This window comes from Adiantum capillus-veneris, chromosome 21, assembly GCF_014529385.1.
Source record: "Adiantum capillus-veneris isolate H3 chromosome 21, ASM1452938v2, whole genome shotgun sequence".
Classification (NCBI taxonomy): domain Eukaryota; kingdom Viridiplantae; phylum Streptophyta; class Polypodiopsida; order Polypodiales; family Pteridaceae; genus Adiantum; species Adiantum capillus-veneris.
In genome coordinates, this window is record NC_140951.1 from 135,319,419 (window position 1) to 135,335,516 (window position 16,098).

The 16,098-nt window shown below is 37.9% G+C and overlaps 1 pseudogene; it reads right to left on the reverse strand.

The window, feature by feature from the left end:
* Positions 1-10,215: 10,215 nt before the first annotated feature.
* On the reverse strand, positions 10,216-11,854 carry LOC147431783 (uncharacterized; annotated as a pseudogene).
* Positions 11,855-16,098: the final 4,244 nt, after the last annotated feature.

A 16,098-nucleotide genomic window follows, 5' to 3' on the forward strand; every position in this document is an offset into this window, starting at 1 on the left:
TTATCTTATGGAAGGATTTCCCTATAGAAGATGCTACTTGGGAAGATGAGACGTCCCTTCTTAAGGATTACCCTTCACTGTTCTTGAGATGAGGACATCTCAAATTCTAAGTTGGGGAGATTGTAAGGTCTCTACTTTCAAATTTCACACAAGTTCTATTACGCAATTGAATTTTTTTAACCATCACTCATTATTTAAGATATTCAAGTTCAAATTATGAATCGTAGGTTGAAAAAACTTAGAATTTAAAATTTACGCTACAAAATTCTCACATGTTTAGCTATATGAATCACTAACTAACTTATTGCAAGACTTATTTACTGATTGTAGAATTTTCTTTTACTACTGTAAAGTTAATGTAAGACTGTAAAGTTTAACTTGAAAATGTAAAGTAAATTATCATTAAAGAAATAAATAAAATAATTATAAAGACAAAAGAATACATAGGGATGACAAATGAAGGCACATGGATCACATAGGAGGAGACAAAGTGGGACACACTATCACATGGAAAGGAGTGGCCTTATCTTTTGATGATAATGACAAAGTGGTCAAGCTCATGGGTACCACAAGGGTACCCAAAACGCGGATATGATTTTAGAAAAAAAAATAAAAAATAAAAAAATTACTTTTTTATTAAAAAAAAATTTGGAAAAAAAAAAGTTGGACGTTTTTCTTTCTGTTATAAATAGAGCATCCATGCTCACACTTTGGACATAGAGATTGCCTCTATAGCGCTCACGAAGTGCTGCCACTTCTCTTAGAGAGAAGGCGTCCACAAACCACTAAGAGAGCAAAAACTCTAGTGGACTAATAAGGTGCGTATTAATTAAGCATTCAATTAACTTTAGGAATGATGTATGTGTGCTATCTCTTACTCTAATCTCTCTAATAGATTAGTAAGATTCAATTAGCCATGTGTGTGTGTGTGTGTGTGTGTGTGTGCTATCTCTTACTCTAATCTCTCTAATAGATCAGTAAGATTCAATTAGTTATGTGTGTGTGTGTGCTATCTATTATTACTCTAATCTTCTAATAGATTAGTAAGATTCAATTAGTTTTAAGAAGGATATGTGTGTATGTGCTATCTCTTACTCTAATCTCTCTAATAGATTAGTAAGATTCAATTAGTTATGTGTGTGTGTGTGCTATCTATTATTACTCTAATCTTCTAATAGATTAGTAAGATTCAATTAGCTTTAAGAAGGATATGTGTGTGTGTGTGTGTGTGTTATCTTTTACTTTAATCTCTCTAATAGATTGGGGAGATTCAATTAACTTTAGAAAAGATGTGTGTGTATGTTTTCTCTTACTCTAATCTCTCTAAGTATATCTATTCTCTCTAGTTAGTACATCTTTACTATTAACTTATATATTGTTAATTGAAAGTTAATACATAAGAGAACTCATCGTATTCTTATCATACATGATGAAATTCTCATTCATTAATGTTATTGTCAATTAGGTTAAATAGAATTTTGAATAATACTAAAAATTGATTTAGTTGAAGTATAGAATTGAAGTTAGAATTGGATTAGAAATGTCATGCATAAAAGTAATGCATTCCTAAACTTTCACTCATAATTTACACACTTAATTTATTAATTAAGATTAGCAAATATTTGGTGTATAAAAATTAGATGTAGAACAACAACACTAAGTGTGAATCCGAGTTGGCGAGGATTCAAATTACAGACTCTCTTTGAAAACAAGGAGATTACTAGGAAAATTGACTAATTTAAAGTTCTAAGTGTATAACATAAGTGTAGTACAAAGAAATGGCTCCAAAGCGTGCTCGAACACAAGGCATTAATGATCATGAAGCTGGTACAAGTAACAGGGGAATCCCTGCGGAAAATGCTATGTCTCCACCAATCGGACCAATCGGAGCTATGGTACAGGTTAGTATTGCAGTTTCAAGTTATGCATCATTGCATATGCGAGACCATAGGAATATATTATTTACCTTATGAAAAGAAAACACGGACCGAAACCCCGGGGCTTAACCCCAAGAAACGCGTCATATGTTTGACAAGTAGGAAAGATTGTCTGGTTAAACTGGTTGCTATAGGAAAGAATGTTTGTCCAAAACCTTCGGTATGGTTTCTCTCAAGTCTCTCTACTTATTAGCGCTGGTATTATGTGGCAGTTGCCGAGTCGTGAGATGACGCCCAGGATGGCACCACTGATGCTGTGGTGGGAGTACACCCAGATTAGCCCAGATGGATACTGCAGTTTTGTTTTGTCGTGGCGTGAGGATGACGCCCAGATTGGCACCGTTGTTGCTGTGACAGGAGTACGTCCAGATTAGCACAACGAGTACTTGTCGAGCGGTATGGGACGCTCATGAGGACAAGGATTTTTATAAATAATGTATATACCGATCGGACATAATAGCGCCAGTAGAGATTCTTGAGTGAATCTAATCCAAGGGTTGTTGGTTTAAAATTGGAGGACTTCTTGTTTGACAATTGTTTGTAATACTGTTTGAAGGGCTGGTTTAACAAACCAGTATCATAAATAAAGTAAAGGAACATGTATGTTTAAACAGTGTGGTAGTAATTAGATAACAAAAGAAGGGTGAGTGTGGTGTGGAAAGTGGGAGAATGATACCCCGACGGTATCATTCTATGGACGGGTGGACCCGATGAGTCGGGTAACTTTCCAACGCTAGAATTTGTTTTTAGTCATAAATCTTAAAAGAGACAAACCTTGGCGGCTGTGCTTCTGAAACATGGAGAAAAAAGCGCACAGGTTGGCCACTCTAAGATTTATACTTTTAGGTATAATTGATTATAGATAGTTTTTAGATAGGGTTATGGTGGTCACGCTCCGCCATAGCGAGATAGGACCAATCCTTCACTAACGGTTCATGCCCATGGCTACGTAGTAGCTAAGGCAATGTCCGTTGGTTTTTCCTTATCAGGATTGGAGACCTATCAAAGGTACTCCGCTCCTCTGGACAAGGGGCAGGGACCTCACACCATGTCAATGAGCAGGGATTGCGGAGCATGCAATCAAAACAAATTGTAAAAGGTTTGCCCAAATTCAAGGTGGATGGTATGCATAAAGTGTGTGCAGCACGCGAGTTTGGAAAACAGTCAAAGGGCTCATTTCCACATGAGCGCAATGTATGTAAAAAGTCACTTGAGGTGGTGCACACAGATGTTTGGGGTCCAACCGATACTGCAAGTATACATGGTTGTAGGTATTATGTCTCTTTCATTGATGACCATACAAGGAAAGTATGGGTCTACTTCATGCGTAACAAAAGTGAAGTGTTTGGTCACTTTCAAGACTTCAAAGTCATGATTGAGAAGGAGACAGATATGCAAATCAAGACATTGAGGTCAGATGGAGGGGGAGAGTACTTCTCCAATGATTTTTTAGATTTTTTGCGAATGCATGGTATATGCAGGCAGTTTACATGCAGATATACTCCATAGCAGAATGGGGTCACAGAAAGGAAAAACAGACACATTGCAGAGGTTGCACGTGCATTGATGAATGAGAAGAACATGCCTCATCATTTCTGGGCTGCAGCTGTAAATACAGTTGTGTACATTATGAACAGGAAACCTACAGCTGCGGTGCATGATGTAACGCCTGAGGAAAAGTTTACAGGTACAAAGCCTGATTTGGCACACTTGAAAGTGTTTGGCTGCATAGCTTACGTGCATGTACCAGATGAGTTGCGTAGGAAATTGGATCCTAAAGCAGAGAAATGTATTCTTGTGGGATATTCCCTTGAACAAAAGGGGTACAGGTGCTACAATCCTACTACACGAGAATTACGAGTGAGCATAGATGTAGTCTTTGATGAGATGAGCAGCTGGTACAATAATGCACATGGCACTATTGGGGCTGATGTAAAAGATGACGTGGTTGTACAAAATGTGAGGCCATAGTCACAGGTTTTGAGTGGACCACAAGAGTCATCTTCTCGTGGATCTGTTGAGAAGCCATGAAATGGTAGACTACGTACGCAGGTTACTCCACCAACAGGTATAGGGAATGTATCACGAAAAGGAAAGAAAAAGGTTGATGAACCTCCCTTTATGGCTGATGCATCATCAGGGTTTTCATATGTAGACATGGATTCTCTGAACAAAGTCTTGATGAGGAATTTGGAATTCCGGCTGTTAGGACACCTGGTGTAAGGAAAGTACAAGAAGATTCTAGAGGGCAAAGGAGTGACCCAGAACCGCGCAGATCTAATAGAGTCAGAAATCCAGTTCAGAAATTGACTTATGATGGGTATCTAGCGCATCACCAAGCCTACATGGCTAAGGTGATACAGGATGTGGAGCCCACATGTTTTGAGGATGCAGTTGGAAATGTGCATTGGGATGATGCAATGAATGAAGAGATGGCTGCATTGGAAGCAAACGACACATAGGAGTTGGTGCCATTTCCAAGCGGCAAGAAAGCTATTGGCTATAAATGGGTGTATAAAACCAAGCATAAGGCTGATGGTAACATTGAGCGTCACAAGGCAAGGCTGGTCGCAAAGGGTTATGCACAAACGTATGGCATAGGCTATGAGGATACCTTTTCTCCAGTGGCAAAGATGACGACTGTGAGAGCTGTCATAGCAGTGGCTGCATCTAGAGGATGGATTATGCATCAAATGGATGTAAAGAATGCCTTCTTGAATGGTGAGTTGCAAGAGGAAGTGTATATGGATCAGCCACATGGTTATGTCGATCCAAGTTACCCAGATTATGTATGCAGGCTTCTCAAAACTTTGTATGGTTTGAAGCAGGGCTCTAGAGCATGGTACGACAGGATTGCCAAGTATCTTTGTCAGTATTGGTTTTAGGAGATCTCATGCTGATCATTCACTCTATGTACGTGAGAGTGATGTGGGGATTGTGGTCATTACCATATATGTAGATGACCTTATTATTGTGGGTGACAATGCTATGGAGATTGACCATGTGAAGGGTCTTCTCAAACAGGAGTTTGAAATGAAAGATTTGGGCGAGTTGCGCTACTTTCTTGGCATTTAGGTGATCAGGACTCCAAAGGGTGTATGGCTGTCACAGAGACAGTATGCTTTGGACATGCTGTCAAAGTATGGTATGGCTAATTGTAAGCCAATTTCTATTCCCTTGGATGTGAATGCAAAGCTGAGTGCAGAGAAGGGTGATGTTGGTGCACACACCCCTCAAGTGCATTGTGTGCTCGATCTACTTCCTACCGAGCTACTTCCACATAAAGAGTGCATATATGGAAGAGATGTGAAGGACCAACAATAGTACAACGGTCCTTCACTCCTCTTTACCTTCCACTACATATAGTTTCTACCTATAATAATGCCCTCATGCATGCCACACATGTGGCTCCTAGCCACTAAATCCTAGTTTGAATCCTAGGACCTTGTTGTATGGCTACCATTGTCCTAACAATACCTTGCCGTTGGAGAAGAGTTTTTGTCCTTGAAAACAAGAGTGGGAAATCTCTTCTTGAAATCACTATTGGAATTTTTACTTAGTGTGCTATGGAAAGATAGATAGCCCTAGAATGGGAGTATATACAATTCACGAGGGAAAAAACCTTCTAAAGAGGGAAAAATTGCCTCAGCGGTCCTAAGTGTGTTCACACACATCACTACCACATGTATATGGTAGAAAAATCCCCCTAGAGTGATGCAGTGAACGAGAGCTGGCACATGAGTAAAGGGAAGTGCCATGCCCTAAGGACATGATCAATCCACAAAGGGGAGTAAGCCCAAAGCTTTGCGGAAAGCTTTGAACTTCTCACGATACAATGCATTTCTGAAAAGATCTGCAAGGTTGTCCTGTATTGGCACATAATCCAAGCTGGTCTCTCCTCTTGAGAGCCTCTCCCTGACATAGTGGTAATGCACCTCAATGTGATTTGTGCAAGCATGAAAAAACTAGGTTCCTTGCAAACTGCCAATGTGCTCTGACTGTAGTGTAGATACTGTTGGCACTGTCTTGTCCAACACCCAAATCATTCATAAGGTGTCTGAGCCATACACATTCAATCGTAGATGTGAAGACTACCTTGTACTCAGCCTCACAACTCGAAGTGGCCACAGTAGGTTGATTCTTGCTCAACCATGATATACATGAGCTACCAAGCATGAAACAAAAACCACTTATGGACACTTGCGTGTCAAATCAATCAGCCTAATCTCGTCCAAAAAAGCATGTAAGTCTGGTGGCAATGATCCATCCTTGGGATAAAACCAGCTCAGGTGTAGAGTGCCACTCAAGTAGCAAAAAATCCTCTTGACAACTTGCCAACGCTTAGACCCTGGGCTATGCATAAATCTGTTGTCCTGTGAGACTGCAAACTGAACATCCAGCCTCATGTTGCATACATAAATGAGGCATCCAAAAATAGTTTTGAAAAGAGTGACATCTGTAGGATCACCAACATCACGAATACTTAATTTCAAACATGTTTCCATGGAGACTTATTTGGAAAGTCACTAATTCAAAATCCTTGCCATGTAAAAGTTTTATACAATGCCTATAACAGACCCTAGTGCCTTGAAAATTGTGCGAATATACATAGCTCAAATGGGTGGGACACACCGGATGTGTTTCCAAAAGAATTTGCTTATTTTCATGACTACTTCAGATACAAGAAGACAATAGTTCAGAACAAAATGGGAGTACCTGTAACTAACCGATCCCTTACTCAACAATGGTATGACTCACATACCAAAGAAGAAATGTTTCACCCAAAGATCAAAAAGGATTATTGGGATCACCCATCGATATACTCAAGGAATGGGATAGCTATGATCCATTGGTAGAAGGATGTCACAATGGATATTACTAGATGCATTATGTCAGAGCCGTTAGGATTTATTAGAAACTTTCAAGACACTTTGTAGAATTTTTTGGACCCCAAAGTTTTGCAATATAGAAATTGAATTAATTTATTCGTTATTCTTTCTCATATTCTCTCTCTCATCTTATCTTCAACTGTCTACTTTGGCTTAAAGAACTTCAAGCGGATTAGAATATTGTACTAAGTGTGACTTTGGTTGATATGGTGCAGTAAGTTACCATGCCTCCTAGAGGAAATGCGGCTACTTGCTAATGCAAATGTGCCTGTTGTTCCTCAACACACCATCATTCATAGAGACATAGATGCTATGCTTCACAAGTCTCAACCTGGAAACTTTAGCGGGGAAGGCAAAGATGTAGGCAAAGTTCTTGAAGATTGGAATGAGCGCATGGATGACTACTTTGATTTTGCTTATTTATGTGTATAAACAAATCTATCATTGCTTAGTTCAAACTAGAGAAAATAGCCAAGCGTTGGTGGAGAGACCATTGCACAAATAACAAAGTTGATCCTAATGTTGCAACTTGGGATTACTTTAAAACCCTGCTCAAGAAGAACTATCAGAACAAAGTCTATCATTCAGAGCGTATGAATGAGTTTCTTAACTATACTCAAGGAACCAAAGATTTGGAATCACACTATCAATACTTCATAACCCTTGTCAAGTATGCTCCAGTAGGGATGACTCAAGAGGTCTTCTTTTTTTCTAGGCTCATCTACACAGTTAGTGTGTTGGGGGTTGAATGACCTACACGGCACGGCTAACACGTCAAGGATTTTACCTTGGCTTTGCCTAAACACTCAGTTTTAGACATAGAAGAGACGTGGCGCCTAAACTGGTTTGATTAGTGTTCATACCCTACCACTTACTGGTACTTGGGATTCTTTCAGAGCTTGGGTTCATAGAGGGAGGCGAATCGACCTCAACTTATGTTTGGCTCGGGTAGGTTGGAGGTGTTCTGGTAGGCTCCCAATGAAGTGAAATTCTCTCTCTCCGTAGTAGAGTGGATGCGGATGGGTGGATTGGTCAATCCCTACACAAGGTCCGGTGCTCTGCTAGTTATTTTTTCATAAACTTTTCGATGTTATATTTTTCTTGAGTACGCTTTCATTCATAACACCCATTCAGGGGTAACACTATTTGCTAGGTACCTCTTGATGTAGTTTGGCACATGGCCTAAACTCCATGCTTGGTCAATGCTGAGAGCTCCTCCCCTATGCAAACTCTTTTGCAACTTTGACGTATATTGAAAATTGTATAAAAAAGATGTAAATTGTATATTTTGTGTATAGACCCTCGAGGAGGGGTATCTCTCACTAGCAATTTGTAAAAATCCAAAATTACATAAATTTTGAATTTCCACAATGTGTAGTTGGGCCATCAAGGTTTGCTTTGTTGAGGCCTGGTGGATGAATGAAAAGTGGAGTGGCACCAGTAGTAGTTCTTGAATACATCAACATGATTGATTTTGCAAAGTAATATAAGTACGTCTTGTACTTTCTTAGCTATAAGCACTTAGTGCACTAATACCATGTAAGAAATGCAAAATACAATAAGGATCTAGTAGCAAGGAGATTAGAGAGTGATATGGTGCAAAGTAGATTAGTGGAAAATAAAAAACTTTAGATTAGCACACTATTCTAAAGTGATGGCATCATCCACCCGAGTTCTATCGTGTGACAAGCGAGATTTTCCAAGAAAATGAATGAAGATGGAAGTTTATAGGCATGGATGGCATAGGTGTTATGGCTACAAAGTAAGCACTTGAGTCCATTGTGAGAGATGCCCAAGGTTTATACAGGATACCTATAGTTCAATTATATACATAAATAAATGTAGTGCCATTGTGTGAGTGGATTACTCAAACTTCTCACATATCACTTGCTAAATTCTTAGCTAGACAAAACACAGACATATACTTTTTGCTTAAGAGCAAAATCTCTTTTGAAAAATTTACAAAGACTTGTTAGAAACTCTACATATGTGATAAGTTGTTGCAACCTGAAGACAAGCACTCAATAAACAAAGATCCTTGATGTGACACCATAGAGCCCATAACTATGAGGAATCACACTCATCATTGATGAAAACATTGCGTTTTCAATGCTTTTCTTGAATTCCATAATTTATCTTGTGTTAGTAGCCATGGTTTTGGCCCTCTCCTCCACATACATCGGCAAAACACTTTCATAAAAAAGAGAACATATTGTCAATATCAATCCTCTATAAAGAGTAAACACAAAATATTTCACAATGCAAACCATAAAAAGAGAACATATTGTCAATATCAATCCTCTACAAAGGTTAAACACACAATATTACATAATACAAAGCACATCTTAATAAATAAATGACGATTACCAACTCGTGAATGAAAAATAAAAATGAACCATGTGATGCTAACTCTAGTCAAATAAAACTGCTCACTAGTCATCAAATGGGTAGACAATAGATGTAATGCCAACTTCATCCTCCAAATCAAATAAAAACCATGTGATGCTAACTCTAATAAAATAAAAATTCTGACTAGTCATCAAATGGCTAGATACTAGAGGGAATCACTACTTTATTCTCCAAGTCATTGGTGGAAGATATACCTCTTTGCTCCGCTTTTTAGAGTAGAGTAAAGGTTGCACATATTCAGTTATAATGGCATCATCACTATCCATTGAGGCACAAACACAACATGTAGCTAAAAAAGCTACCAAGTAGTGCCACAACCAAGCTCTATACATAAACCTACTGGTCGACACAAGAGCTGAACAAAGCAAGCAATGAATGCATGACTCCGTTGCATGGAGCAACACCAAGTCTCCCTTGATGAAGATCTGACCTATGATTTCACAGGGAGGTAGTACAACATGTAGGAGTCAAGAGGTTGCAATCCCAAACAATGGAATAGTGGAGTACACTTTGCAACATAGCAAGGGGGTTTGGAATCAGATCGATGAATCATGAACAATACTGAGAAGTGACACTACAACAAGAAAGATAAAAACAAAGATAATGGAAAAGTTATTCTTTCAAAGAACCAAAAGTCAAAAAATACCTCAGAGCAACCTCCAACACTTTTAGTGAAACCATAAGCAGAGTGATGCAGTACTATGATACGGAAATCTAGTATCAGATGTGAACTCTCTCGAGCCATTCAATACTACCTTCTACATATAATTAAAAAAAGTTAAAACACTCTAAGACTTGTAAATATCCCAAGCGACACAATGCTCAAGTTGATGTGTGATCCACCAAATGGAAAGTTGAGGAAGATGAAGTCTGCAACCCATGAGATAGGTCTCCCACCACGAGTATAACACGCCCCCTTGGAGCGAGCTCGTGTAAGGTGCTCATGGACAGGTATTCAAGCTGGTGGGAGAGTGATTACTCTAAAATTTGCTGCCACAACTATGTAATAAAGAGTTGTAGCATAACTCCAACTCTTTGCACCAATGCTGGGGTGAGCCATTGAAACCTCTGATGCATATGTAAAGCAAAATGGCCTCCTAAGAGTCTACCCACCCAACCCTACAAAATTTAAAACCAACAAATTCAAAGCTCACCATTAGAGTAATGATTCATAAATAGAAACCTAAACCAAACAAACAACATGCATAGATGCCATACCAAAGTTAGAAGCAACATCATCTACAAATTTTGCAAAGCTAGAGTCATGTCTAGCAACATCTATTGAGCCATCTACAAAACAAATAAATGCAATTATAAAAGACAAAAAGAATATAAAACATTGTAATCACCGCTCTTAATCTCACCATGTGAAGCCAAAGGATCAACCATAATCTAGCTTGCTCCACTTGGTATAGATGTACCAACATTACCAACGAGTCACTTCCATGTAGCAATGGAACCTCGCTCTACCACAGTATTATTGAACTCAAAAAGTTGGTAAACACAATTCATACAAATATTTTAAATTCTATGCTCAATATTAAACAATATTTACTTTGCATCAAGGCCTCTTGACGAACATTGGAGGATGTTAATGGAGGTGGAGGATCAATCTTGTCTCCATGCATTGCTTTGTGCAACTCTTTCTCACGCAACTCCAACACATGGGAAACTCACATGTCTATCCACCATGGACAATTCTCACACTCCCAACTAGTAATATGTTGCATATTTTCAGCATACATACAACCATCTCCTCTAGAAGCATCAACCCATTGCTTTGAAAGAATTGGAATGGAAGCAATGTGACGGGTGGACAAAATACATAGAAAGTACTTGAAGGACATAAAGAATACATAAAAGAAGTAAAGACAAAATCAAATACAAGCTTGTTTTACAAGAAATATACTATACCCATATAGAATTCTTTGTCCCATCCGCAATAAGAAATTTTGCTTCTTTAAACCTTGCATGTCTGCATCTTTTGTTCTCGACTCTAATGTAGTCTCCATGGGAAAGAGATAAAGAAGAGCTTCAATCTTCACTTCTTCATAGTACTGTGACAATTTGCAATCCTCTTGCTCCACAATACCATCAGGAGCCTTAATAAAATCTAATAAAAGTGTAGAAGCTTTGTCTAAAAACTTGATAAAAATATTCTCCCTACACAACCAACTGAAAGAACACTGTCCTTAACATTCATATCACCAATGCCACAAAAAAATTAAGTGTTGAAAATCAAAGTTCTAGATAAAGAAATACGATCCAAATGCATGATCTCATTTTTCAAATCCATATGCATCCTTAGTTTAGCTTCTCAATAGATGCCCAAGAATCTGGTCCCCATTTCAAGGCTAACACCCTTGTCATCCATGCATCCTCAAGGTTAGGATCAACAATGTTTAGAATCTGAAATAAAACACAAACTTCACCACAAACACAAATATATAATTAAAAAAGGACAGAGCTTTCATAAGACCTTGCCAACTCTATCCACATACTTGTTAGAGAGGTCATTCATGACCTTCTCCTCCTCCTTTTTGAGCTCTTCATCAAAAAGTGATAGCTTAAGTGGATGCATCCATGAATGAAACTCTTTGTTATTTGAACCTGGTTCATGGAAAAGCCCCACGAATATCTTGCACATTAAAATATATGTATAAAATCTATCAAACAATAACAAGCAATGTACATCGTAAAGCAACTTTCCCAAATAGCGTCTAGTCAATAGCCACCATGGTTCAGTTCCTTTGGCTAACAATAACACATTATCAAGCAATGTACATCGTAAAGCAACTTTACCAAATAGCATCTAGTCAATGGCCACCATGGTTCAGCTCCTTTGCCTAGCTTCTTTTGAATCATAGAAATGATTTTTTGGTCTTTATTTGGCAGTCCTTTTAAGTATATTTTGTGATCAGCTTTACAAATATTATAACAAGTCACCAACTCATCCCGAAAATGTGTTGTAACAAGTGCATGATTATTCATGCTATGAGGAAATTGAGAAAAAAATCATTATCAACAAACTAATATCATGATCCAAGCATACAAACTTAAAACCATGTCAAACTTACGAATTCATCCTTTGTAATCCTGAAAGAAGTGCAATCTTTGAGACCTTTGAAGGATTAGTAACTGTGCATAGAACTTTGCAATGCTTCTCCTTCGTTGTTGAGAGCCTCTCTCTAATGGCACTAATGCAAGCAACAATTCAACGGTTACCTTCCCATACATAAATCATCTTAATTGACATGGATTTCAAATTTGGTCCCTCTACTAATTCCTTTTCAAAATCGTGATTGATTTCTTTCCAATGATCATTCCACTCTTTTTTGATATCATTTAGATATTAAAAGAACAAGATTCATAAAAGTGGACATCAAACAAAAACACAATTAACCACATTAGCACTAAAGTATACCTGTAAATAAGAGTCTCCTCCTTCTAACATGTCCATATGGAGACAATAAATGCCCCTTTCTCTTGCATATAGCCTCAAGAAAATGCATATTTTAGGACAGTGACATCGTTCCAAAGACCCTAACACAAGCATATGGAATGAGCCTACAGAGAGGAATCAAAGGGCAAGAGATATAGCTATGTATTCTAGTATTTTAAAGAATATCTTGTCCTGCCGGCATAAATAGTTAATTTATCATAAATAGGTTGAAACATGGTTGATCAACAAGAGAAACATGGGATTCACCTTGATGCAAACACCATGCACATGTTTCAAGCATTTGAATTCTATATGCAATAGCAATAGACGACAAAAGAAAAAGAATAGTAGAGTGGAAGAAAATGGAAGAAGCAATGAAATCAGCACTAGAAGTGGTATTTGAGAATTGGAACATTTTTTAAGGTTACAGATCCAAAGGATATCTTGAGTGTTACATGTGAGAGATGAATTTCTAACTGGTTTAGAATATCCAATGATTGCAGCCATTCAACAACTAGTGGCTCCAAATTTGTGTGAGCAAACCCAAGAGATTGTAAGGGAACTCAAAGACACTTGGAATGATTTTGAAGTTTCCATCAAACAAGAATACTTTGATCATGTGGACTTGGAGGTGGAGAAAATTGCTTCCAAACACACATGTGACATACATGATGCAAGGAACCGAGAATTGATGTAGGTACAAAACTATGTTGCAAGTCCTTTCATTTCACATTCAAGAAAAGCTAGAGGCTATTATAGACGAGTGTCTTCAAGAAGATGAGAAACATTTTACAAGCTAAAGATGAAGAAACAATCAAATTAGTTTATGAAAAAATGGATATCCCATATTATTTACAAGAATATTTTGCTTTTGGGGTAAGGCTATGAAGCTTCAAGGCACACAAAGTCAAGATAGAGAGGTATCTATGGATGCTATACACAAGTTGAAGTGACATCAGAGGAGGGTGAAATAGAAGGAAAAGAAATGTATGCGGAGATAGTGTGTGATATAGATGCTATCTCAAGGCCATGTGGAGATTCAAATGAATTTTCTTGCCGTGAAGTTTCTCTTATATAGGTACCATGAGTTTGGATTTTTCATACGTCTACAAAAAATATTTGGGGCACCAAGAGGATTGTCTGTAGGTATGAAAACTATATTCAAGGCCTAAAGGGGATGAAGATATTGCATCACAGGATGAATGTAGGCGGATTTATGAGCATTCATCCACAACATATTGGCAAGGTACATATTGTGATGATTTAGAGCAAGATAAGAACGTTATTCCAATGAAAATATCAGCATTTTATGGTGGATTTGATGTTCTTGTATGTGGGACACAATGATTCCAATGCATATGAGTGTGGATATAATGGTGTTGATGATCTTGTATATGGCTCATATGTTTGTGACATGACATATGAGGAAAGTTCCAAAGATAAATGTGCCTATTTAGAGGGTGTTCACGTGGATCAACAAACTTTTACTGGCATAAATGGGTCAAAGGGTTATGCTGATGATTTGGAAAAATAAGTGACTACTATTTTTGTGAGGCAAGCATAGTACTATGCTAAATAGGGAAATAGATTTATAAAAAGGTGAGAGGTTTGAGAAGAAGCTTGAGGAAAATATGGCCAACATGCGTGCTACATGTGGTGCTACATGTGATGAGAGTTTGTTGTAGCATGAGATGGGTTCTCTAGAGGTTTCCTTTCATAAGAAGAAAGACATGGAAATTGTGAGTCTTTTGGATGAAGCTTTTGAGAGTTTTGGTGTTACATATAACAAGGGTTCTCAACAACTTGACTTGAGACTTGACTTGGGACAAAAAAAGCAAGAGGATATTGAGATTATGCAACAGCTTGATGAGGATTCTTTTGATCATTATAAAAGTAATTTATACGATATGTCTTATGTGGAGGAAAACATGGACCTTATCGCTTTTTAGATGATGCTTTAGAAGGGTTTCAAGTTCCTTAGGATAGGGGCATCCAACAACATGCAAAAAGGATATGAGGATGATTTAGAGCTTATGAAAATTGTTGGGGATGAGGCCCTAGAGGATTTTATGCCCACTAAGGAAGTTATGCATGTAGCTTTTGAGGTGCCAAGTGAGGTGATGGATGTTGTGGGACCTCATGATATGCTCTTTCATACTAATAATTTTGAAACTAACTTGGCGTGAATTGATTTCACCAATTTTTCTAGTTGTGATGGGTTGCTCCATACTTTTGTTTCAGAGATAAAGATGCCTTTTGTGGATTGTCAAACCTCAATCCCCAAAAATTTATGCAACAAACCCAAGTCTGTCATTTCAAATTCAGAGTTTAAAAGGCTTGCAAGTTTGTTGGATGACTTGTGATTATCAGTTCATCTACATGCAAGATAATAATGACTTGATTACCATTCTCTCTAAGCACATACAAATTTTCTCCAGAAGCACTTCTTTCAAAGCTAAGTTTTTTGAAAAACTTATCAATTCTAACATACTATGCTCTTGGTGACTATTTTAGGCCATATAAAGCCTTTTTAAATCTGCAAACCTTTTGTTTTGAATGAGGTGACTCAAACCCTGGTGAATGCTCTATATACACCTCCTCCTTGAGAAGTCCAGTAAAAAATACAGAAACAACATCCATTTTGTAACCAACCCACGAATCGATAGTAGCAAGAGCAAGTACAAGAAAAATAGTGGTCACTTGAGTTGTGGGAGCAAAGGTGTCACTCACATCAAACCTTTGACTTATGAAAAACCTTGTGCTACTAAACTTTCTTTGTACTTTTGCAATGAGCCATCAGCCTTATGAGTCGAATACTTTCAGTTGCATGTTATGCATGCCCTCGAAAATGTCAAAAAGTTGTTTTTTGCATATGTGTGAAGTTATGGTTTATGGTTGACCTAAAGGTTGGAGCTGTTTTGTATCATGTTTATGGTGATGGAATGTTATCATATGATGTATAGAACCTTATGGATTGATGTGGATGCCTCATGTGCATGGTTATGATTGCTTTACACCTTTCTAGATCAAAACTAGCCCTATGTGAGGTGAAGTGCAGATGTGATACATCAACTTGGCATGGTTGGATGTTGTCAAAATTGGATTTTTATATCATGTTTAGTTTCTACTCGGACTCCTTTATGCATGAAAAACTCATGTCTTAAGAGTCATTTGTTTGTGGACTCTCATTGGCTGCAAAGGATATGTCAAACTCCAAGTGTGGGAGTCGGTTCATTGTGAATATGATTTGTGGTTAAGGACTGAGATTCCCTCATGGATTATGGTTGTGATTTTGTGGTGGAAGCCAATGTGGCTCTTGGTTTTTCTTTTTAATATGGTTATGCTGCCAAACTTTTTGCAGCCATGCTATGTTCTAAAGTGGCTATGCCTGCAAGATTGGTTGTGCTTTACCCGAGTTGGG